Raw genomic sequence first — 26,454 nt, forward strand, 5'->3', positions numbered from 1 at the left:
TATCTTCCAGCTTTTTAAGAAGCACATTTGTCATACCAGCTCCTGTAGTATCATCAATGTCAATAAATTCTAGAAAATGCTCTGACACTCACCGTTGTAGGGACATTTTCACTAGGTTCTGTTGTTGTTACAAAACGCACAATTAAAGTCATTTGTTCCATATGGCTGATGTCAGGTGTGCAGTCCAGAAGAACAGAATAATATCTTGCTGACTTCAGATCTGCTAGAATCTTCTGTTTGACTTTTGTTGCCAATGACCATATGATCTCATTTTGAATTGTTTTTCCAAGGTAGTGGTGTGTGTACATTTCTTGGGTGGTGACTCTTCTTAGATGCTCCTAGAGTACAGCATTAAACTCAGCCATCAGCGCCACAATTTTAAGGAAGTTCCCATTGTTTGGCACATACAGCTGATCTGAAGCGCCATATAGTGCTAGGTTTTGGGTAGCAAATATTCTCACAATGGCAATGAGCCTTTTCAGAACATTTTGCCAGTAAAGAGACTCTGATACAATCTTCTTGATGCTGATCATCTGTGGAGGCCTTTAACCTTAGTCTCATCTCAAGCTCTTTCCACCTATGGAATGCTCTCTGGTGATCTGTTGCCTTCTCATGCCAGATTTCTAGCCAGATTTTTCCAGTCCTTTGTTCCTGTGGAACCCAATGTGGTTGGAACATTAGACTGGAAGACTCTGCAATGAAAACAGCATGCAGCATTCTGGGTTTTTGAGTACATAAGCCATGGCCTCTCCACTTTGTGGAGAGTCCACAGTCCTGGATCATCTAGACTTAAGGAACTAAACTCAGCAGCAGCTGTTTCTTGCACCTCCACCACACTCTTCTCTGATCTACACTTTTCTTCAGAAATGTGCATGGTTACATCCATTTGAGATGGAGATATGGATGCTGCAGTAGCTGCCAGGTCACCTGCACTCTGACTAACTGGAAGATCAGCCATCTCCTCACTACTCACATGTTCTTTGGGGCCGGAAGGCTCACCGTGAACATTCGTGTCTATGCATCTCAGGAGAGCTCCTTCCTGCTTAGATAGGAAAGCTTCCTTTGCTTTCTTTTTTCTGAATGCTGCCCCAGAGGGGCGTTTTCTTCTTTCACTCATGACTGCTGTTCTGTGCCAGCTATAGTGGCTCTCAATACTCAGTTGAAGGGGACAAACAAGCAGGCTGGTAGCAGGGCCTGAGTGAGGGAAGATATCAGCCTCTTAAGGGCCTAACTGGCTCCAATTCCTCAGTTGACTGCCTGTTCTTCTCAAGTGGGTTCAGGGAAGCAGCAGGACACAGGAAGCTCCCTGAGAAGCTATTGTTAATCAGTCCAGGCTCCTGGGGGGTGCTAGAGAGGTACATAAGAGGCTCCTCCTCCTCTCTCTCCCTGCAGCTCCTGCTGCTTTCTGTTATTTCTTCTCACCTTTTCTCCTGCCTGCCATGTCTCTTGTGCCCTCCTTCCTCCAGCCCAGTACTCCACCATCTCTGTGCATCTAGAGCAGAGAGAATACATATGCACCAGCAGCAGATATAATTTGGGTCCTAGTGGCGTCCACCCCCACAGTCCGGCACCTGAGGCAGCTGCCTTAGTTCGCCTGATGGTAAAGCCCAGCCCTGTACCATAGGAGCCTCCTAGGAGCTATTACACTGGTGAGGATAACCAGTGTGCACTGGCCATGATCATTCTCACCTCTAGACTTCCTCTTCTGCCAGGAAGGGCAAGAGCCAGGTGGTATTCCCTTACAAAAGAAAATACATTTTAAAACAGATTGGTGCTCCTTTTGTGCCACAAAGATAATTTAGCATTGGGTGTGACCTGGCTCCAAATGTTACAAGATTAAGTAAAGCGAACAACAAACTTTAGATACCTAGACCTGTGATATCAGTCAGGGATGTTTATGTTTCAGTGGTATCTTCCTAAATAGTTCTAGAACAGGTAAATAGAACTTGTATTTACAACCAGTCCACAGAACTGAAGCTCTGAAGGCTGGAGCTCCTCCTTTCTGTTTTTGTTCCTCTCCATTTCTGATTTTTTAAAAATATTCTGAGGTGGCACCGAGCATTCTCTCTCTGATGTTTGGATGGCTGGTTCTTGCTCACATGCTGATTGCCACATGTGGGGCTGGGAAAGTATCCTCCCTCCCACCCCCAGGTCAGGTTGGCAGTGACCTTGGGGGGTTTTCACCTTCCTGCTCAGAGTGTGGGTATGAGTCACTTGACAGGATTATCTGGGTATTTCTCACTTAATCATTTCCCTGTCACTGTGGGAGCCTTAGCACTGGTGCACCTTGGTACCGCCTATTCGCTGCCAGTGCAGATTCTAATCTCCTGTGGGCTGTAATACTTTGGTCTAATTTCAATTGTTGGGCTTCGTATACAGGTGCTGTGAGGAGGTGGCAGCCTTTGATATACAGGAAGTCAGAACAGATGATCTGGTGGTCCCTTCCAGCCTTAAACTCTGTAACAATATTTTAAACAACAAATGTGCTGTACTTGGAGAAAGTAGTATTCAGCCTTGATTAAGACATTTTGAAGACAAGGTACTAGAAACAATTTAATTATATTTCAACCCAAAAGAACCACAGCCAAACAAGAACTCAGGTTATATTAACTAGATTTACTAATGTGACAAATCTACTTCAGAAAGTGATGGGAACAAGAAAAAGATGTAAATGATAAAGAAGATATCAGACAAAGAAATAGCCTCTAATGGATTTCATATCCTCTAATTCTTGGGCATAAGGGAAACCAAAGAGGTGGCAATTTCATAATCCAAAAGGAAACACGCACAAACCTGAGTCTGAGATCAGAGGTCTCTACGGATTAATTCTTCTTAGAGAGGAAACTGGCAATCATGAACTAGAAGATGTGATATGAGGCTAACCACTTGATTCACTAAGTGGATGAAAATAGTACAGATAAAGTTATATGCCCAAATAACTGTAATTCTACATTTATGGGCCAGACAGCTGATCTAGCATTTCTGAAATCATAACTTTGATTTATTTTGTATGAGACTAACCACAATCTTGCTAATCAGATGATTATAACAATTGCAAAAAAAGTCACACTAATGATTTCAGTTTGCTTTTAAATGTGGCGTAGTTCATATAATAAAATCAGAGGTACCTTTCAGACAGACAATTAGATCCCTTTGCCAGTGATTGATTGTACTTAAAAACTGTCATGAAAGAAATGGTTGTCTAGCTAGATCAGGGTTAAAATTCATTAGCCAAAAAAAGGGGGAACGACTGGATCATCCCTGCTAAAATTGACCTGGGCATAGATGAAGACTTTGATTTTGTACTTCAACAAGTAACTACTTTTCATTGGAAAAACAGTCAACTCCTAAATTAAAACAACATAACTGATCTCATTATATATCTGATCTGTTAATTACGTGGTCAATCAGTCTTGACTTTTATGCTTCCCTTACCACTGTGCACAATTTTCCCTCTAATATTTACATCCATGTGCGGAATGAATTTTGTTAAGTGCATCAATATGGAGATGATGTGTGGCGGGGGTGGAGCCGAGGGGGTCCGAATGTGGGATGGGCTGGGGCAGAGGGTTGGAATGTGTGTTGGGGGGGTGAGGGCTCTGGGGTGGGGCCAGGGATGAGGGGTTTAGGGTGCGGGACAGGGCTCATGGTTAGGGCAGAGGGTTGGGGTGCAGGGGGGGTGAGGGCTCTGGCAGTTCAGGCTGCCCCTGGTCTGTGCCAGGGAGAGAGGATTCCCCCCAGTCCTCTCTCACCACAGCAGCTCTGGGGCTGGGGGAGAGGCACCTCTCCCTGCCTGCACAGCCCTTGATAGCCTGCTGCGCAGCTGCACAGCTTAGAGGGAACTCGGACTGTGCAGTGTGTAGGGAAGTGAAATCTGATGAAAAACTGTGATGGGTGGGAAACCATATGGATATGAAATGTGACAATGTGGAGTTTTCCCACTCCACTGTCACCTTTGCAAATATCCATAGGCCAATGGGTCATATTCCATGGTCTTTATTATTAGGGAAATCAGACTAGATCATCATCACACTATGCCACTTTAAAAGGGGAAATGAAAAGGACCCAGGGAGTTATAGACCAGACAGTCTAACTTCAGTACCTGGAGAGATACTGGAACAAATTATTAAACAATCAATTTGTAAGCACTTAGACCAGAGGCTGGCAACCTTTCAGAAATGGTGTGCTGAGTCTTCATTTATTCACTCTAATTTAAGGTTTCACGTGCCAGTAATACCTTCTAAAAATGTCAAAATGTATCTTTCTAGAAGTCTAATATATAACTGAACTATTATTGTAGGTAAAGTAAATAAGGTTTTTCAAATGTTTAAGAAGATTCATTTAAAATTAAAATGCAGATCTTATCAGTTTAGTGTGATCCTTGCCCTTGCTTTTCCTTGCTGAGTTTTCCAGTGTCTGGCACATATTTGGATACTTTAAGCTGCATACAGGCTTCTGAGTGATCAGTTGTTAACCGGCTCCAGGAGGGACAGACACACATTTCATGTGTGAAAATACTTGTTCACACAGGTATGTGGATCCAAATGCTGAAAGCATTCCAATGCAATTTTCTTCAGTTAAATTTCACTGGCAGGGACATCCAGCTGGTCAGAACAGAGGCCCCAGGATCTCTCTCGGTAGCTTCGAGTGCACTCCGCAGATCTCCAAACTTTGATGCCCACAATTCTGAGCTTTTTAACTGAATGAGCTGCATTTTGAAATCTTCAACACCCATCCACTGATATACAGACAAATCCAAGTCGCTTCCATTGAACTTTTCAGGTTTAATTAGAAAAGAAAGCATTGGGCCAAATCGCTTGAAATCTTGAAATCTGTCAGAAAATTCTGATTCCAGTTCTTGCATGTACATTCTAATCTCAATGTCAAACTCAGTGTGCTGTTCTATGTGGCGTGATAGTGATGTAAGCAGAAAATCAGGACTTAAAAATATCCCAGTACAGTGGTGCTGGAAAAATTTTTAAGGTGGGGGTGCTGAGCAGTGCCCCCTCTTGTCCCTGTCTGCACCCCTCACTGCCCCAGGCTGGGGCCAGTGGGCCACAGCTGGGGGTGGCTGCAGAGCCCTGGGCCGATGGCCAGGACCCCAGGCCAGCAGCGGAGCCCCCGAGACCGGTGGCCGGGACCTGAGCAGTGTGAGTGCCACTGAAAATCTGCTCGTGTGCCGCCTTCGGCACGCACGCCACAGGTTGCCAACCCCTGGCCTAGAGGATAATAAGCCAATAAGAAACTGTCAATGTGGATTCATCAAGAACAAATCATGCCAAACCACGTGACTTACTCCTTTGGCAGGAAGAAAAGGAGTACTTGTGGCACCTTAGAGACTAACCAATTTATTTGAGCATGAGCTTTCGTGAGCTACAGCTCACTTCATCGGATGCATACCGTGGAAACTGCAGAAGACATTATATACACAGAGACCATGAAACAATACCTCCTCCCACCCCACTCTCCTGCTGGTAATAGCTTATCTAAAGTGATCATCAAGTTGGGCCATTTCCAGCACAAATCCAGGTTTTCTCACCCCCCGCCCCCCCCCCCACAAACTCACTCTCCTGCTGGTAATAGCTTATCCAAAGTGACCACTCTCCCTACAATGACAGGTTTCAGAGTAACAGCCGTGTTACTCCCTACAATGTGCATGATAATCAAGGTGGGCCATTTCCAGCACAAATCCAGGTTTTCTCACCCCCCCACCCCCATACACACACAAACTCACTCTTCTGCTGGTAATAGCTCATCCAAACCTATCCTTTGGCAGGGTTACTGGCCATTGGATGGGAGCAAAACTGTAGATATGGTAGATCTTGATTTTAGTAAAGCTTCTGACACAGTCTCATAAGAAGACTAGGGAAAATGTGTTCTAAATTAAGTTACTATAGGTAGGTTCACAACTAAGAGTGTTATCAAAGGTTTGCCATCAAACTGGGAGGATGTAGTGGTGTCCCATAGGGGTCTGACTTGGGTCTGGTACTATTTAATATTTACATTAATGACTTGGATAATGGGGTGGAGAGAATGCTTATAAAATTTGTGTATGACACTGAGCCGTGAGGGATTTCAAGCACTTTGGAGGGCAAGATTAGATTTCAAAAGGACCTTGACAAATTGGAGAACTTGTCTGAAATAAACAAGATGTTATTCAGTACAGACAAGTGAAAAGAACTGCACTTAGGAAGGAAAAAAAATCAAATGCACAAATTTAAAATGCAGGATATCTGGCTAGGCATTAGTACTGCTGAAAACGATCTGGGGTTATAGTGGATCAAAAATTGAATATGAGCCAACAATGAAATGCAGTTGTGAAAAAGTCTAACATCATTCTGGAGTGTATTAACAGAAATGTCATATGAAAGACATGGGAGGTAACTGTCCCACTTTACTCTGCACCGGTGATACCTGAGCTAGAGTATTGTGTCCAGTTTTGGGAGCCACACTTTAAGAAAGATATGGACAAACTGGAGTGAATCCAGAGGAGAGCAACAAAAAGTTTAGAAAATATGACCTATGAGGAAAATGTAGGAAACAACTGAGGAGGGGACGGGACATGATAATAGTCTTCAAATATGCTAAAGGCTGTTGCACAGAGGATGGTGATCAATTGCTCTCCATTTGCACAGAAGGTTGGACAAGAAGTAATTGGCTTAATCTGCAGCCAGAGAGATTTAAGGTTAGATATTAGGAAAAAAATCTTTCTAACTATAAGGATTGTTAAACTCTGAAAGAGACTTCCAAGGTTTGTTGTGAAATCCCAGTTATTGGAAGTTTTAAGACCAAATTAGACAAAAACCTGTCAGGGAGAGTACATGCAAATTTGGTCCTGCCTCAGCACATGGGGATGAACTACATGACATCTTGAGGTCACTTCCAGCCCCACATTTCTAAGATCATAATGATCACTTCTGGATTCAAAATCTGATATAGAAAAAGTGGCGAGGCTAATTCATAAGGGGTGGAGCTGCACTATGTAGAATGTTCTGTATGCACCATAAGTAGAAAACCACACAGAATAAGAAATTTAGTTAATGCTGTCAGTGCAGATGTAAGAGGCATAAACTGTGATTCCCCTGGGAATAGACTCAGAGTAGCTAAGGGTCATATTTTTTTGTTTTTCTCTACAACCATAAGGGTTACAACTTTATTTATTTTAATGAAATCTGAGATACTTACCTAATCGCATACCTTCGCAAGCTGGGACTTGAAGAAAAAAAACAGATATTGTGAGACACATGATAAAATAATGAGAATTGGGAAAACTATGTATTGATCTCATGGGCTAGGGTTACAACTGTGCCAGAAACAGGGCTTGGAGCTTTCCTGTTATTTTGTTCCTATTTTGTTTTTACACCACAGGGGATCTTATGGGCCTATGAATTTCTTGCTTCTCTCTCCTCTTTTTTCAAATAGTGTAACTACAGTCATAATATAAATATTTCACCCACCTCCATTATAATACTCCTTATTTACGTGTGTTTACCTCAGCCAAAGCATACACTCCAGAATGAGTCATAGCATGCAAGTTTTTACTCATCATAGGCTAAGGAGCTAACTCATGAAGTCAAAAGTAGTTTAGTACTTGGGCACGTCAGGAATGGCCTTTCATCTCATACGTTATTGCTGTAGTTGTGACCAGTGGGGGGAGGGGCAAAGAGGAAGTGTCCTAGAACTAAAAGCCCTTTGATTCAAAGAAGAAATCAATCACAGAGCATCTTCTGTGAAGGAACCTCAACTATGGACATCAGCCTTTTTATAACAGAATTTTATACTGAAAATCATTTATACAAATTCTGGGAACCCTTGATAGGTACTTTTAACTGTAAATAAATACATGAAATCCCTCTTTGTTTGAAGGTAATTGCACTCTCTCAAAATCATCCCGCTCAGTTCTAGTAATTCATGTATACATGTTTGTAAATAAAAATGCTATGAAATAAAAATGATTTTACTGAAAAATAGTTATGTAACTAGGCACTTGGAAGGCTGTATGTAGGCTGATGGGATATAGAAATACAAAAATATGACAGCTCAGAGCCTCCTTATAGTGCTCTGCAAATAATTCAGCAACAAGAACCAGTAGTTCTCAGAGCATTGTGACATTAAATTTGACTCTGCCTCATCACTGTAGGATTCACTGGTGCTACTTGTAGATTATTCCAAAACCGCTTTCCAATGTTTTATTTTCCTGACCAGTTCAACTGATAGCAAAACAACAGAACACACACACACGAAATAAAGAAAAATGTGCATTTCTTGGATGTTTCTTTGCCATCAATTCAACTGTGATCAGAGACACCAAAACTGGTTAAGAAAAGCACCACAGAGACAGCATCAAAATGCAAAGAGACAAGGAAAGAAAATATATTAATAAATGTAAAACCCAACATCCAGGAAGAAGAAATAAAAAACAGTTACAAAATGGAGGCAGTTGTAACCTAACAGCTACAACTATTACATTAAAGTTACTATATTTTCACTGTGAATTCTCTATTCTTCTAATAGAACTTTTCCATGTAATGAAGCGCTCTGTTTGCCTCAGGGAGGGCATGCAATAGCAGGATTGGGAGGTTGGCAAAGTAAGGGGGTCCATAAGGGGCTGCCACCTTAAGAGGCAGCTGTGACAAAGTTCCTCCTCTGCCTTGGTGAGTCCTGCACTTTTTTGGCAGATTTGCTCACCTCAGAGGTTCACGGCAGCCCTCAGTTTGGCCCCTTCTGCTAGAGGCTCAAACCTGCTATTCACTCAGCTAATCTCATCACTGGCCAGCATAGGGGAAACAGAACAATCCCTGCAGTTTCTGTGTCCCACCTAGTGGGTCAGTGACAGGCCAGATCCCTTTCCAGATTAGACCTTCCCTTCTGGTGTTTCTCACAGACCAGATCAACTCCTCCTGTGCCTGACCAGGAGTTGGAAGGGATGGGGGGGAACCCAGGCCCACCCTCTACACTGGGTTCCAGCCCAAGGCCCTGTGGATAGCAGCTGTCTATAATGTTCCCTGTATCAGCTGTGTGACAGCTACAACTCCCTGGGCTACTTCCCCATGGCCTTCCCCCAGCACCTTCTTTATCCTCACTGCAGGATCTTCCTCCTGAAGCCTGATCACACTTGTACTCTTCAGTCCTCCAGCAGCACGCCTTCTCACACCCTGCACACCCCACTAACTGATGGTAGGTCCTTTTTAAACCAGGTGTCCTGATTAGCCTGCCTGCCATAATTGATTCTAGTAAGTTCTTAATTGGCTCCAGGTGTCTTATTTAGCTTGCCTGTCTTAATTGGTTCTAGCAGTTTCCTGATTGCTCTAGGGCAGCCCCTGCTCTGGTTACTCAGGGAACAGAAAACTATTCATCCAGTGGCCAGTATATTTGCCTTCGACCAGACTCCTGTACCCCACTAGTCTGGGTCTGTCACACAGCCCACATTTTGAAAATGTTGAAAACCACTGCTGTACAGAAAAACAAGTGATCGGCTGTAGATGGAAAATGGAAGTAAACAAAATTAACTTTTCGGAAAGAGTTTAAATTTCAGTCAGTGGAGTCACTAGGGGAATTTATCAGTGTACTTTCCTCCTAGATAAAAATGAATTTAGCAATTGTAATGTAGCAAAATCAAACAAACAAATTGCAGGATATGTAATGTAATTAACACATTTTGTAGCAGAAGAACAAGAACTTACAAAAATTTACATTTTGTGTCAGATATGTACCTAGAACATCTGTTATCTCATTGTGACAGGTGTTTATTAATATGGGTATCTAGTCATATTGCTAAGTTGCAATGGCTCAGTAATTTATCTTCCAAATACTGTATGAGTCTGATTAAAACAATTATCAAAATATTTCAAAAGCATTATTCATTTGCGGATGTATTGCCCATGGGAAAATGCCCTGGCTCTGCACTATTTTATGTTTCAAAGACCAATATAGAAATGTATCATTTCAATGTTTGCAATGAAGCAAGCTTGGTTTAATAGATAACCTGTATCGTAGCATTATTTGGCCACAGAGAGAATGCAAGCATTCTCTAGTGTGGTTGTTAGTACACACATCTATGAGGTGGGAAACCCAGGATCTAGTCCCCGCTATACCAGTGGCTTTTTAAAAACTCTGTGTCCACAGCAGAACAACTTCATCAGGGAAGACTGATTTGTAACAGGGGTTCTTTGAGATGTGCAGTCTATATCTGTATTCCACTAGGGGTATGCATGTACTCCAGGTACTTGAGACTGGAGGATTCTTTTAAGCAGTGCCCGTTGGTTCATGTCTGCGCCCCTTCCCTCCTTGTGCTCTGTACTAAGATTATAATGGGAGGGGTAGACTGACTGCCTCTCCAGTTCCTTCTCTACCATGAATCCAGCCATGATTCAAAGCAGATGGGAAGGCGGATGGGTCATGGAACACACATACAGTGAAAAAACTCCAGTTACAAAAAGGTAAGTAAGTTTCCTGTATTCTTAGAGTGCTAGTCCCTATGTGTATTCCACTGTAGGTGACTGGTGAGCAGTATTCAGAGAGGAGGTGGGTGCAAGGATGCAGATGGCATAGCTGCTTGTAGATGTGTCAGAAGAAGAGTCTTGGACCAACGCATAATGTCTTCTGAATGTGTGGAAAGAACTACATGTAGCTGACCTGCAAATGTCAAGCGGGGTACTTATTGAAGTGATGCCACTTAGATCCCTTCTGTAGTTGTAGAGTGAGCCTTAGCCCAAGTAGGGGAGGAAGATGTGCCAACTGATAACAGAAAAGGGTACTGCCAGAGATCCACCTAGAGATTCTCTGAGAGGATATAGCTTGACCTCAGACTTGTTCTGCTATGGCAACAAACAGTCTTGGTAATTTTCTGATCAGTTTCATTCTCTGCAGGTAAAATTCCAGTACTCATTGCACTTTGAGGGAATGGAGTCTCCTCTCCACACCAGAGGTGTGAGGCAAAAAACACAGGCAAATGAATTCATTGACTGTATTATGTGGAATTCTGAAACTATTTTAGGAGTGAATTTCAGATGTAGTTGTTGCGAGACTTTGTCCTTATGGAATATTCTGTATGGTGGATCAGTTGTCAGGGCCCCAAGTTCACCTATCCTTCTGGCCAAGGTGATGGCAATGAAGAAGGCAAATAATCAAAAGGTTAGACATGGAAGAGGTGGCTAACAGTTCAAGGGGTGACTTAGTGAGTGCTGAAAGCATTGAATTAAGGTCCTAGGAAGTGTTGGATTCTTTACTGTTGGAAAGTTTCGGATCCAACCTTTTAAAAACCTGGCTGTTAATGAGTAAGTAAAGATGGAGTACAAAAGACTGTAAGAACGGTCATTCTGGACCAGACCAATGGGCCATCTAATACTGTATCCTGTCTTCCAACAGGGGCCAATATCAGCTGCTTCAGAGAGAATGAACAGAAGAGGCAATCATCAAGTTATCATTCCCCTATAGTCCATTCCCAACTTCTGACAGTCAAAGGTTATTGACACCCAGACCATGGGGTGGCATCATGGGCTGTTTTAGCTAATAGCCATTGATGGACCTATCCTCCACGAGTAACCATCCAATGGTGGGTGACACGTGCTGACTGCATCCAGGTGAACCCCCAGTGAACTGAGAGATAGACCTGTCATCTTGAGAGTAAGAAGATACAATAGTCTAAAATAGTGGGAATATCCACTGTCTCAGGAGACATATGATTTTGCTTGGCCCAGACACAGAGATGTTTCCACTTGGCGAGGTAACATTTTCTGGTCCTTTCTGCTTTCAGAATGGTTTGCATGGCTTGAGAGCAGGAAGGTTCTAGACTTGATGTCCATCCAAATACTAAACTGTCAGATTAAGCACCTCAGGTTGGGATGCTTGACTCTGCCATTCTCTTTGGTAAAGAGATTCAGAAAGGACTGCATGGTGATTGGTGGACTGAATGACATTTGTAGGTAGCTTGGGAACCAGAAGCGTGTGGGCCATTTGTGGGCCATGGGGATGACTTGTACCCTCTTCTGTCAAATCTTCTAAAAAACATGAGATAGTAGCAGAATAGTAGAGAAGGCATAGCTCAAGCTATGACCAAAGAAGTAGAAAACCATCACCTCTGGAGTGCTTTCTTTGAGCTCCATGGGAGCAGTAAATGTTGCATTTTTTCTTTGTCTGGGAGGCAAACAGGTCCCAAGTAGGGGTTCCCCATTGAAACTTCTGTTCACTACTGAATCGTGTAACTCCCACTTGTGATTAATGGTGAAATGTTTACTGAGGCTATATGCCTATGAATTCTGGGTTCCTGGAAAGTACACTGCCGATGTGGTTCTTTATACACCAGTTTCACAAGGTGACCACTTCTATGCACAGGGGCATGGATCCTGCTCCTCCCTGCTTGTTTACATAGAATACAGTTGTTTTATTGTCTGGCATTGGATGAGTTGTAGAGAGGCTTTGCAAGTCTCTCAGACTGCCCAGAATTCTAGAAGATTGATGTGTTTTCTGGTCTCTCAGGGCATCCAAGTGCCCTGTGCTGTGTAACTGTCCATGGGGGCTCCCCAGCCTATTGGGGAGACATTCGTAATGATCCTCTTCTCAGATATGGAGGATAGGAAAGGAACCCACATACAGATTTGTCCAGAATCTTTCCAAAAAGTTAGTGAGGCCCTCAACCTGGTGGGAATTGTCACTATAGTATTCATGCTTGGCTTCTTTGCCAAGCATGCAGGAAGCAGAGATGAAGTCTATCAGGTTGCTCATGGTGTGAAATCTTTCCATTGTGAGATAAGCTCTTGCCTTGATGGAGTCTAAGGTTGCATCTATAAATTTTATAGTCTGCATTGGTGTCAGAATAGACTTTCCAAATTCAGAGACTCTTAAGGTTAATAGAATATGAAGCAGCAACAAGGTTGATGCAAATTGTTCTTGACATGTTCTGCCAAGAAGAAGTCAATTGCCTAAAAAATGGTGAAACTGCTTTGTCTGAACTGTGCTGCTACTCCTTTGATGTAGATCCTAAATGTGGCCAAATGGAAGCACTCTGTATGAATACTAGTCAGGATTCACCATAAACCTTAGATGAATATTGATGTAAACTTATATCTTTCATATCAAGAGCTGTGAATTATGTGTTCTTTTCTAGGAATTGTATTATTGATGTCAGTGTAAACACCCAAAATGTTAGTTTGTGAATAAAAACAGTAACACAGGTGAAGAATGGGTCTCCACCCTCCCTTCTGTCTGTACTACTGAATTTCTCTTCCTACCCCACCCCCAAAACCCTCTTCCCCATCCTTCTTCATGGATTAGTCTCATAAGGAGATATTCTACACACACACACACACACACATCTCCAGGGACTATTTATGAGAGCATTCCCTGCTGTCCTGGTGAGACCCTGACAGAAGGTCCATGGGTCTGAATTCTCTCCTTCTTGAGTCAGACCGTGCAGCAAAAAGTGAACTCCTCACTGTTTCTGGCTGGTGTCCAGAGGGTGTCCCCCAGCCTGGTTCATCATAGCCTTTTCCAGGAGGGGCTTTTTAAGTTGCAACTCCCACACCTGTCACATCCAGCTATGGAAGGAGCAAGAAATACTACACCTGGTGGAGATATACACTTCCCTGAGGTAGTAAAGGCAGGTGGTTGTTACTGATGGAGAAGGAGCAGGGAGAGGAACCATCATTTTTAAAGCTCAGTGTTCTGGCCGTAGTCTGATTCCCATATCGGTACACAGGGGAGGGTCCCCTGGGGTGGAGAACACTAACTACACTCTTCAAACGATTCATACTAGGTATACTATATAGATAAAACTTTGAAAGATTCACAGGTTGAAGACAAGGCTGAAAAGAATGGAGACGATCCAGCCACTGGAGGTTCTGACTTAGGCCATCCACAGTAAGAAGGAACTGGAGAGGTGGTTGGTCTGCCTCACTCCTTATTCACTCAGTATGGAGAACGAGGAGGGCAGGGGTGCAGATGCAGACCCGACCCATGGACACTACTTGCAAGAATCCTCCATCACAGGCACATGGAGCGCATGTGTACGCACAGTGGAATATACAGAGGGACCAACACTTGAAGAAGAACCAGGGATCTACCTCACCACAAACGAATATTCTAACCAATGGACTAAAAATTATGAAGGAGGTCTTCTCCTTGTGCTCCCCCTCTCCCCGTGTAAACTTGTCTATGGGGCCGAATCTTATAGGCAAGATCTGAGCATACTTACCAAATGGGCCCACAGGTGAGTTAGGTGAAGGAACACCTAATTCTCCCAGTTTATGCATTGGTCTGGGGCTTAGGTATCCAGATGCCTGGCGTGGGGCTGCAGTGCACGTGTGCACAGGCAGAAACACAGACAGCTAGGGAATATTTATTGCAAAAATTTAGGCACAGAGCGAGTTTAGGTATCTGTCCTACGGAGTACTGGGGCAGCTGAACTTGGGTTTTGTTAATTCAGTCAGGCCTGATTCTGGGATTTAGGCACCTAAAGTGGCAGTTAGGCACTTACGTCCTTTTGTGGATCAAGCCCATTGCATCCAGAAATTCTAGTACACTCCCACCATCCTTGTCCTGGGTAAGCCAACTCATCCACTCCTTTTGCTAATGTACAGCCAGTAGGATAAATATAATTATTGGCAGATTTGTTAGCAGATGGACATCAATGTTACAATTTTCCCATACCAGGTGGGCAATGGAGGAGGGAATCATTTTTCTGAAAACACCACTGGAAAAAAATCCAGTAAATAACTCCCCCAAACTCATGAATATTTTATGAAGTGAAATATAAAATATGCACAGCATCACTCGGCTCTTGCAATTGATTCTTAGCGGGTGGACCTCTGTGCCTGCATGGAGTCAATTGCAGGGTCAATGCCTACGTGATTCATGTTATAAGCACATTTATTATTCAAAAACACAAAGACACTCACTGTCCAGAATGAAAATCATGCAGTTCTCTCAGTAACCACAAGAACACAACAATCAAATCTGCAGTGTAATAAGTAGTGATGTAGACCACTCTTCTGTTGGCCTTAGATACTGATACATTTTTACCAACTCATTTGTGTATTCAGCATCTAAGCTATTAATACATCTATTAAGAAGTATTGCCCGAACTGAATTTACTAAAAGCATGCTCCTGAGATGCTGAGCTGACTAATTTTGAAAATACACCTAAAATAGAATTCTGAATTCATCTGTCCTGCCTGGCTCACATAAGAACCAGACAGATTTTGCGTGCAGAGACTGCTCATTGCCTATTCCCTGGTCCTTTAAAGAGGCAAGGAGGAAGCAGAACCATGCTCCTGCACTGTTCCACATAGTGGGAGTGGTGAGCAGGGAGATTTTGCCGTATCCCATAAAGAGACATAATAGTAGGTTTGCTCCCTCAGCTCACATGGGAGTTCAGGGAACCAGAATACTTCCTGGCATTGCCCACTGGATAGTGATGCTTTATACCAGCAGTTCTCAAACTGTGGCTCAGGCCCCCAAAGTGGGTCTGGACCCTGTTTTAATGTGGCTTAGACTTGCTGGGGCCTGGGGCTGAAACCAAAGCCAAGGACTTCAGTCCTGGGCAGCAAGGCTCAGGTTGGGCTTCAGCTTTGGTCCCCCGGCCTGAGGCAGTGGGGCTTGGGCTTTGGCTTTGGTCCCCCCACCTGGGGCAGAAGGGCTTGGGTGGGTTCAAGATTTGGGCCTCCCTGCTGTGGTTGTGTAGTAATTTATATTGTCAGAAGGGGGTCACAGTGCAATGAAGTTTGAGAACCCCTTCTCTATGCCATTTTTGAACTCTGTGACTAGGCCTGAGGGACATGAACTAGTTCACTGTCAGCATGGAAACTGCAGTATCTCATATGGCATCACCAGTCTCAGTTTAAAGGTACCTGAGGCTCTCTGAAAGTGTTGTCTTGAAAACCAAATACAATCTAAATCATCCAGCTGCTTTAGTTTGAAGTAAGACCATTGCAGAGCCGAGAGACTGGTGTTGCCATATTCAGTGACCTTCAGCAAATCTTTTGAGTAATATCAGTGAGAAGTTGTGTGTGTGTGTGTGTGTGTGTATATATATATGCTGAAATTTACTTATGAATACGTCAAGGAGAAGTAATTTTAACCATAGGAAGTCTCAGTGGTAGCATTACTTAAATGGCTGTCTTTTAAAATTACACAGTTTAATATTTTAAAATGCTAGACAAACAGAAGAAAACTAACTTCAGATCACTGGAAAAAGAATACATAATACCAGCATGTAAAAAAAACTGTTTTAGACAAGGTCTGAATTGTATCTACCTCAATGTTTCTGCCTCATTTTGTATACATGTATTTGACTTTTCAGCGCTTTGAAAAATAATCTAGTCAAATATATTGTCATTTACAATGTCTAAGTCACACAGGAAAACAGACATCCCTCCACCCACATTCCCCATCCCCCCTCCAGGTTTTTATTTTGTGAACTTCAATGTCACTCTGAACTATAAAATATTTATATGAACATAACACATATTTGAGAAGGGAATTTAAAACACTAAAAACATTAGGCTCCAATTTCAGTCTGTGAATGAAAACTCAGTATTGCTGACTGCAAGCATTCAAATATCACGAAATTTCCTTAACTTCATTAGATTTTTTTAAAAAATGGGTTCATCTTCTAGTTTTTGAGCCTGTAGGATTCACATTTTCAAGCTTTTATCCACAGCCATGAAAACTAACAACTTATTTATTTTTTAAAACCAAAGGTAAGATTCTCTCACAGTAATGTGATTTCAGGAACTAAGGCTTTAAGAAGAACACGAAACATTTTAAGACTCACAGTAGAACTGCAAGAGCTGGCAGCAGTGAAAGCTTTAAATATTCTAAAAAGCTAAAAGAGAAGTAATGAAAATATCAAGGTTCTTATTGTGCTTATTAGGCAACAATAATAGAATTATCTTGAAACCTATTGGAAAAGGTGAATTGAATGGCATCATTAGTTATTTGTTAAGCGGAGTATGGCTACTGATTAGAAATCAGCTGTCTTTGGATGCTGAAAAGAGGGTATTGGGTGGAACTGTATAAGGCTTAGGGGGTTGTTTGTAGAATCTACAGACTTCTGTTTTATATGAAGCTGGTTAGCTCATTTTATAGTCTTCACACTGTTGAATTCACTACTGTCAAGAAACAGATTTCTCCAATCTTGAAACAGGAGTTGGATCCAGAGAGAGGCTCTTCTGCTGCAGAATGCCCAGCAGGTGGAAGATTTCTTCCCGTACATCTCTGCAGGAGCTCACCCAGTCACTGCTTAGCTGCAGAGATTGTGTACAGGATGTGGGCCTTTTATAGGACAATCTATTGTTGTAGGCTCCCTGCCTGCTGCCTCAGGATGACAATACTGAATCAGTTACATTCATTTCATGTTTGAAAGGTTTTCTTCACAACCATAATTGCTGGTTCCACAGAAACTGGTATGTAAGGCCCCCTTCACAGGGAAAGTTACTTACTTGCCATTAGCACCTGGATTTGTTTCTCTTCGCTATATTGAGATGAGAGAATAAGAAAAGAAGCTTGACACTGACTCTCTGGTGTAGAAGATACTTTGAAATTATCCTTTAGGAGTTGAGAATTAGAGAGCTATCCTTGGGGAATATTCCTGTTAAATACAAGATGCAAAAAAATGCAAGTTGCTGGGCTTGCAATATGCTATTTTTCTACATATTTTTCACCAGTACTAAACTACACTTTATTCTCAGCACTAGAATTACAGCTGCAGTCTGTTTCTTTGGCTGCAGGCTGGACTTACAATTGAAGGGAACTTTCAGAAATAAGTTACTGCTTTGTCAGGCCATACAGTACAGATAACTTGCTGTTCATTTAAGTTGTATAAATCCTTACGGCTGCTAGATCAAGGTCAATGTTCTATTCCAGGTCTTGAGAATTTCCCTCTTTCCAAATTTATAACCCCGCTTTATTGAGGAGGAAAAAAACAGCTTTTATGCCAGTTAAGCGATACCTGAAGGATACATATATTTTTATAATGAAGTCTTCACAGCCTGAGCATTTGTAGGGGCTGTGCTTTGGTTTAGGCTTGGTTTGAAAGGCAACTCTTCCGCATCTGGGACTGTCAATGCAACAGAAGGATTTAGTCAACTGAACACTGCGCAAGCTGACTCTGAAATGGAAACAGTGGAGGTGGACTCTGTAAGAACAAATGTATAAGCGGGAAGGATGGCCTTATGGTAAAAGCACCGCTCTGGGACTCAAGTCATCTGGTTCAATTCCTGTCTCTGCTACAAATTTCCTACGTGACCTTGGAGGCACAAAAAAAGACTAAATGATTTGGCCACTTCCCAGATGTAATATTTGCATAATAGTACTTTCTTTCTCCCACACTTTGTCTGTCTTATCTAATTTAATTGTAAACTCTTCTGGGCAAGGGCTGTCTCTTACTATGTGTTTGTACAGTGCCTAGAATAAGGGGGCCCAGTCTTGGTTGAGGCTTCTAATCAATAAGAGATACTACCTTATATCTGTGAGGTAGGTTTTTAATGACAGGATTTCTTTTTTTTCCACAGGACACTTTAATTCTATGTTGCCTATCTCACCAGTTTCAGAGGGAAAAAAAACATTGACCAATGATTATTCCTATAAATGATAGGTGTGATCTCAAATGTCAAGTGTAACAAAGTTGATGACCTCTAGTTCAAATAGTGCTGACTAACAGAATATTAGTGGTTAAAGATTTCTAGGATAATATATGTCTATGGAACTAATGAGACCCTCCACCTACCATAAACACTGGGGAGATCTTATTTGGATGGATCTCATCTGAGGGTGTGGTAGGGCAAGGGTGCCACTTTTGTTCATCAATCCTCCTAGAGGCCTACACTGGCCCTTCAGAGCTGTGGGCAACAGAGCAGCCAGTTTCCAGCCAAGAATTACTCTCAGAAATAATTTGATAAATTGTTCTGAACAATTGTTTTGGAAAAAAATTACAATGTATTTGAAGACCACATGAGAACAGAAGTAGTGAAATTCATCAAAAAATTATTTATTCTCTATTATTCACCCAGGTTTAACTATAATCAGAGATGTGATGCTGATAAACCAAGTGCCAGCTCTGGCCAAGACTGTAGGTGTTAGCTAAAACTGACAAATTCATGGCTAGAAACCCAACCAGCTCACCTGTATGTTAATTTTGTACAATATAGGTATTAGTCTTACAAGAATATATTTAGTATCTAGACTCTATGAAATGCTTGTAAATTGCTGCATGAATTAATCTCACCTGTAATGTTTGTTTTCCATGTTATAAGGAAATATAAGTTTTGCTTTATAACTTTGAAAATGGTTGTTCTGAACTTGTGAACCCAGGCACCGGGAATTGTCCCCCACCACAGCCCATCCAGGAGGACTCTCAAAAATTAAGTGGGCCATCATAAGACAAAAGCTTTGTGAGTTGCTCCATTCACCTTGCAAAAGGCCTCCTCCAATCTGGCTGAATGATGGAAAAAGGACAAAAAAAATTTTGAAAAAAATGTTCATCTCTCACAGGGCTAGAGAAATTAAACTAAGGCAGAGATCCCTAGGTGTTACCCCGGAATCTGCCTGAAAGACATTTTGAACTGACAGATTACCACATCTCTATCATCTTTAGGAACCATAGATGGTAAATCATTTGTGTGTATATGTTTGCTTGCTTTAACCTGTAAATAGCTCCCATTCCTTTTTCCTAGTTAATAAAACTTTAGATAGTTTATTACAGGATTGGCAACAGGCATTGTCTTTGGTGTAAGACCTAGGGTGCCAACTGATCTGGGGGAAGTGACTTGTCTCTTGGGACTGGAAGCAACCATGAATATTTTGATATTTTTGGGGGTAAGTGACCATTTATCACTAAGTTGAGCTAGCCTAGGTGGCAAGATAAACTGGAGAGTCTAAGGGGCTGGTCTGTGACTCAGTGTTAAGACTGGTATAGTGATCCAGGAATTCACATTTGTTTCTGGCTTGGTGAAATCTAATTATAGAACATACCACCAGTTTAGGGTGTCTGCCCTGTTTCTGACAGTCTGTCCTGAGGTAGGCACTCACAGCCGTGAGCCACTCCAGGCAGACTGACAAGAAGACTAATGCGGCCTTTAGAATTTCACTAACCTTTAAAACAAAATCTTTAAAGAGGATCTCCTGTAAACAGAGTGAACTGAAAGCCAAGAACTGCAATCATTTGCTCTGATGTACACTAACCATTTGCAAACCTCCCGGGAATGTGAGAGACTATGAATCTTTGGCATTAGGGAAAAACTGAAGAAAAAAATGACTGACTCCTATTCACTCCTATTTGTAGGTACATGTGGAAAATGTTTACTGTATTAGTATTAAAACACATGTTTTTATCATCAGTTATCTATGACCAGCTTAACGAAGCAGTAATACTGATGACGGTCCATATGGCATTAATAAATGCATAAACAAGAAAACAAACAGTTTATGTTTGAGTAAAAAGCAAACTACTCATGAAAATGTCATCTATTTTCTGGTTAGCCAAGAGATTTGATTTTACAGCAGCAATGTTGTACTTAACAGATATCACAGGACCATCCATTACACAACACACCAAATACAAAAGACTTCTCAACCACTGAATTAAGAAGGCTTCTTTCATGGTGAACCACATGCTGCATCAGAGAAATAACTCATCCAATATGCAGAATAACAATTCACTTAGGAAAAGTCCAGACTGAGACTTCAGTTAGGAAAACTGTTTGGAAGATGAAACGTAATTCAGAATGAGTGGGCAATGGTTTTCTTAGTTTAGACCTCAGGATATAGTGAAAAGAGTCACTCAAGGAATGAAGAGAAAGAACATTGGGAGTCACTGGAAAAAAGATGGAAGCTGCAGTAGGAGTGGGAAGATCCACAGGACTGCTCAAGAAGTTTCAGGGGAATGGACAGAAACTGGAAAGGGTGTGAGAGTCACCAGAAAATCACAGGGAGTTGCTGGGAAAAAGCATTTATATTAGAGATATAAGGGAGAGGCTAGAAAATATTTATTCAAAAGTTATATTTTGCATGACTTAAGTGGTCTCATAAACAATAGAGCAAATTAGTTTGGTTTGAGGTGATCTCTCTGGGTTGTCCAAGTTTTTGGACAAAGCATACGAGGGGAAAGGTTTTAAATTTATTTCCCCATGAACTTGGGCCGGCACTAAAACACAGAGAATGCTGGTTACATTAGGAAGGGGAAACAGTGTGGGACTATTCCAGTCAAACTGAAGGATCTGATCATGTCTGAAGATACTGCACTCTCTTTCTGACATTGAATCTACACAACCTCAACCCCACTAACTACATTCTCTTCCTTTGCCTGGATCCTTCCCATTCAGGTGCATTGGGGCACATGGAACCTCCCTGAAGCTGTCTGTACACAGGCTCCCCACATCCCCTCTCTCCCAACCATAGAGTGGAACTGTACTATGTTGCTGGATTCGGGGCCTTCTCTGTCCACAGGGGGATTTTCAAAAGCAACTGGGAATTTTGGTTCCCCCAGTTTTGGGTGCCCAACCAGTGATACCTTAAAAGGGTCTTATAATTGGGTGCCACTCTGTGTTGGGAAGAAAAGTCCCCCTTCCCCTTGAGATTAGAGTTGGATTGGATATTGTGGCCTTGCTGTGGGCACCATGCTAGTCGGGTGCGAGGACGGGATTTTTGGTGCTAGGAAGAGTTTTTTCCATAGCTGCCAGCTGGGCCCAGGCACTGCAGTTTTTTTGCCTCCCTCTCAGCAGCGCAGGGGACCCAATGGGTAAGTGAGGCTGTACAATTCATTTTGTTGCTACTTTCAGGTGCCCGGTGGGGGGCGAGGTGGGGAGTCTGCTTCCCTGATAACTGGAAGCAGATGAGGAGAGAGGATCTCCTGGGGAATGGGGTTGGGGCTCCTAAAGTTGGGAACAGTGGGGAAATAACCTCTCTGACCCACCCTTTTAACCCTCTTGTGAGGAAAGGGTGAAGGGATCCCAGCAACAGTGCTAGGACCAGGTTAAGAGGGGAAGGGGACAGAGGCGGATGGCAGCCTTCAACCAGGTGGTACAGACTACAAAGGAAAGATGACTGCATTGCAAGCGTTATTGCTGGATAGTATCCAGATGTGTTACTTAGTAAATGACAGGTTTCAGAGTAACAGCCGTGTTAGTCTGTATTCACAAAAAGAAAAGGAGTACTTGTGGCACCTTAGAGACTAACCAATTTATTTGAGCATGAGCTTTCGTGAGCTACAGCTCACTTCATCGGATGCATACCGTGGAAACTGCAGCAGACTTTATATACACACAGAGATCATAAAACAATACCTCCTCCCACCCCACTCTCCTGCTGGTAATAGCTTATCTAAAGTGATCATCAAGTTGGGCCATTTCCAGCACAAATCCAGGTTTTCTCACCCTCCACCCCCCAACACAAATTCACTCTCCTGCTGGTGATAGCCCACCCAAAGTGACAACTCTCTACACAATGTGCATGATAATCAAGTTGGGCCATTTCCTGCACAAATCCAGGTTCTCTCACCCCCTCACCCCCCTCCCAAAAACCACACACACAAACTCACTATCCTGCTGGTAATAGCTCATCCAAAGTGACCACTCTCCCTACAATGTGCATGATAATCAAGGTGGGCCATTTCCAGCACAAATCCAGGTTTTCTCACCCCCCCACCCCCATACACACACAAACTCACTCTCCTGCTGGTAATAGCTCATCCAAACTGACCACTCTCCAAGTTTAAATCCAAGTTAAACCAGAACATCTGGGGGGGGGGGTAGGAAAAAACAAGGGGAAATAGGCTACCTTGCATAATGACTTAGCCACTCCCAGTCTCTATTTAAGCCTAAATTAATAGTATCCAATTTGCAAATGAATTCCAATTCAGCAGTTTCTCGCTGGAGTCTGGATTTGAAGTTTTTTTGTTTTAAGATAGCGACCTTCATGTCTGTGATTGCGTGACCAGAGAGATTGAAGTGTTCTCCGACTGGTTTATGAATGTTATAATTCTTGACATCTGATTTATGTCCATTTATTCTTTTACGTAGAGACTGTCCAGTTTGACCAATGTAAATGGCAGAGGGGCATTGCTGGCACATGATGGCATATATCACATTAGTGGATGTGCAGGTGAACGAGCCTCTGATAGTGTGGCTGATGTTATTAGGCCCTGTGATGGGGTCCCCTGAATAGATATGTGGGCACAGTTGGCAATGGGCTTTGTTGCAAGGATAAGTTCCTGGGTTAGTGGTTCTGTTGTGTGGTATGTGGTTGTTGTTGAGTATTTGCTTCAGGTTGCGGGGCTGTCTGTAGGCAAGGACTGGCCTGTCTCCCAAGATTTGTGAGAGTGTTGGGTCATCCTTTAGGATAGGTTGTAGATCGTTAATAATGCGTTGGAGGGGTTTTAGTTGGGGGCTGAAGGTGACGGCTAGTGGCGTTCTGTTATTTTCTTTGTTAGGCCTGTCCTGTAGTAGGTAACTTCTGGGAACTTCTGGGAGGGGGGTGAGAGAACCTGGATTTGTGCAGGAAATGGCCCAACTTGATTATCATGCACATTGTGTAGAGAGTTGTCACTTTGGATGGGCTATCACCAGCAGGAGAGTGAATTTGTGGGGGGGGAGTGGAGGGTGAGAAAACCTGGATTTGTGCTGGAAATGGCCCAACTTGATGATCACTTTAGATAAGCTATTACCAGCAGGACAGTGGGGTGGGAGGAGGTATTGTTTCATATTCTCTGTGTGTATATAGTCTGCTGCAGTTTCCACGGAATGCATCCAATGAAGTGAGCTGTAGCTCACGAAAGCTCATGCTCAAATAAATTGGTTAGTCTCTAAGGTGCCACAAGTACTCCTTTTCTTTTTACTTAGTAAAGTCAGCTAAGTCACATTCCTGGTGTCTTGTTTTTCTTCCTGACATGTCCTGGACAATGTAATCTAAGCATATGCTTAAGTGCTTTGCTGAATAGGTATGGTCTTAAACTTATGGCCAAGGATTTTGCTAACTTACTTTGGAGTGAAGAGTTACAAGAGGAAGCATTTTCCCTCTTCTTTAGTTTGTTTCTGTGGGAGGTATGGATTGGCCATTCTTATGAATTATGGCTTGAGCAAAATGAAAAATAGGTCTGGCACTGTGTCCTAAAAGTGGCAATGTTCAGGCCAATTCTGATTTCCTCAGACATGGAATTCCAGAGCTAAGGACATTCCACAAAGAATGCCCTGTCCCTAACTATTTTACCCTTGGACCTATTAACGATGATGCCTCTCTGGTCAGAGCTGTCAAAGAGAGGTAGTCTCTAATACAGTTAGGTCATGGCTTATTAAGGCCTTTGAAGATTAGGTTCAAGACCTTGAAATGGAGCCAGGGTACAGCACTGGTGTAAAATATTCTTCACATTCTATCTTACATAATAGGCAGGCTGATAAGTAATAGATTGCTGCACCTGACTCACTAAGATGTGTCAGCAAAACAGCACTGCTTCTCTATGCAGACTACTACAACCTGATATCTTCTGCCATATTTGTTAATGTTTTCAATGATGCAGAAATATACTTAAATTTGATAAGCCACCCTACTTAAGAAGATACAAGGGACTGCTCAGGTGAATGTGGCAACAGAGAATTTTAGATTGTGGGTAAGACAAATGAGAATCAAGGTTTTTTTTTTGTTGTTCTTTGTTTTAAACACTTTGACCAGTTACAAATGTAAATTACTCAGAACACTGTATAATGAATTAAAAATAAAGTTGTCAAACTGTAGATTCCATTTTTCATTGGTGAAAGAATCTACGGCAGTTAGAAAAAGCAAGGGATTATATCCACAAACCAGACAGATGCAAAGACCAATAACAATGTAGGTATTAATAAACACTTGTGTGTGTGTGTCGGTGTGTATTTAACAATAAAGAGTAAGACTTTTATAACTCAAGTGGCAAATAGGCCTTGAAAGCAAAAAATGATAACTCCACCAGTGAACTTCTTGGTGTTTTGGGGCAATTTATAATCCAATTATGCATTTTATTACAATTAATAGTCTCTCATAGTAGTACTAAAACTTAGGAAACTGTCAGATAAAAAGCTAAACCATAAAATTAATTTTGTTAGAACATGGCATCGTCCTCTCTGTGTCTGAAAAATCTTCTAGTATAGTTCATAAAAGAGGATATCACAAGTTACACATGCCTAGCTATCAATGTACAAGTTACAAATGCACAATAATTAAATTTTCTAGTATTGCAGCTGTATATTTGTTCTTTGAAATGTGTAAGTTATAAAGATCATAAGACTGTTCTTTTCTGCTAACTCAGAATGATTGTTTCTTTCTCAGTGTTTTCAGATCAAAATGGCAATTTTTTTTAGAACATGCATCCCAGAGTCTTACATGATTCCTGAAATTCAAGAAGACAGGAAAATTGAAACTAAGTTTAAATCTGTAGAGTATACGATTAGGTCATTTAGTACAACTATGGGATGTTACTAGAGACAAACATTTTGATATTTTTGCCGTTATTCTCACAAGAAACTACTGTTTTTAATCTGATCTGCCTACACAAAGCTGAGCAATCTATGCAAAAATTATTGTAAAGCCATTACATTGGAAATACAATTTCCAGTTGACCATATTTGCAAACTTTTTTGTGTTTATCATAAATATTCAAGTTTTACTAGCATGAATTCTTTAAAAAGGTAAGTTTTAATGCCAGTAATCAAATGCTCATATAAATGCTCATATGAGCATTTATATTCTAAATTGTTTAGCTCCATAAGAGACGAGTGAATTTCACATGGTAAACTGTGAATTTTACATATGAATATGCTATTTGCTCTATTGTTGGTTAATAACAAATCATCAACATCAGGAATGGAAATAATGCAATCTGATTTACAGAGCAGGCCTACTTTAATATTAAAGTTAGATTCATATTTAAAGAAAACCAGACGCCTGGCAACTCTAGTGTGATTTCTAAAGTGCACTAACATGCTGTGCTCTACCTTCCCCATATACAATCTGCTGGCACGCTCTAAAAGATACCTAGTTTGTGTAACCTTAGTCCTGCCTTGCAAACTAGATACTTCATAGGATCCTGCTACACTGCATGCTTCTTTCAGCAGTGTGTTGAGTATAACTCCCCTGGCATGGATAGAAATAGCACTGTAGCCGGTGAGGCGTGGCTTAGGCAAGTAAAGACCCACCTAAAGGATGCTCTCTTCTCTTCTTGCCCAGGCCATGCCTCTCTGTCTACACACTGCTATTTTTAGCATCCCCACGGCGGGAGCCCTTCCACCACCACAGCGCAAGACTCCAGCAGTGGAGAAAGGCTCTGCCAGCCCCCCATTGCTGGAGCCTTTCCCCACAGCAGGGAAAGACTCTGGCAGGGAGGAGCTGCTGGAGCCTTTCCCTGCTGCCTCCTCTCTGCCAGAGCCTTTCATTAACACATATAGCTACATACCTCAGCGTGGATGCAGCTTGCTTTTCACTGCAGTGTGTAGGTAC

The 26,454-nt window shown here is 42.1% G+C and overlaps 1 protein-coding gene across 1 annotated transcript in view; it reads right to left on the minus strand.

Annotated features, from left to right (window-relative positions):
* The window catches only part of CTNNA3 (catenin alpha 3), a 909,177-nt gene that overhangs the window by 36,279 nt on the left and 846,444 nt on the right, over positions 1–26,454 (minus strand). The window lies entirely within an intron of this gene.

Source organism: Eretmochelys imbricata, chromosome 7 (assembly GCF_965152235.1).
Source record: "Eretmochelys imbricata isolate rEreImb1 chromosome 7, rEreImb1.hap1, whole genome shotgun sequence".
Taxonomy (NCBI): Eukaryota; Metazoa; Chordata; order Testudines; family Cheloniidae; genus Eretmochelys; species Eretmochelys imbricata.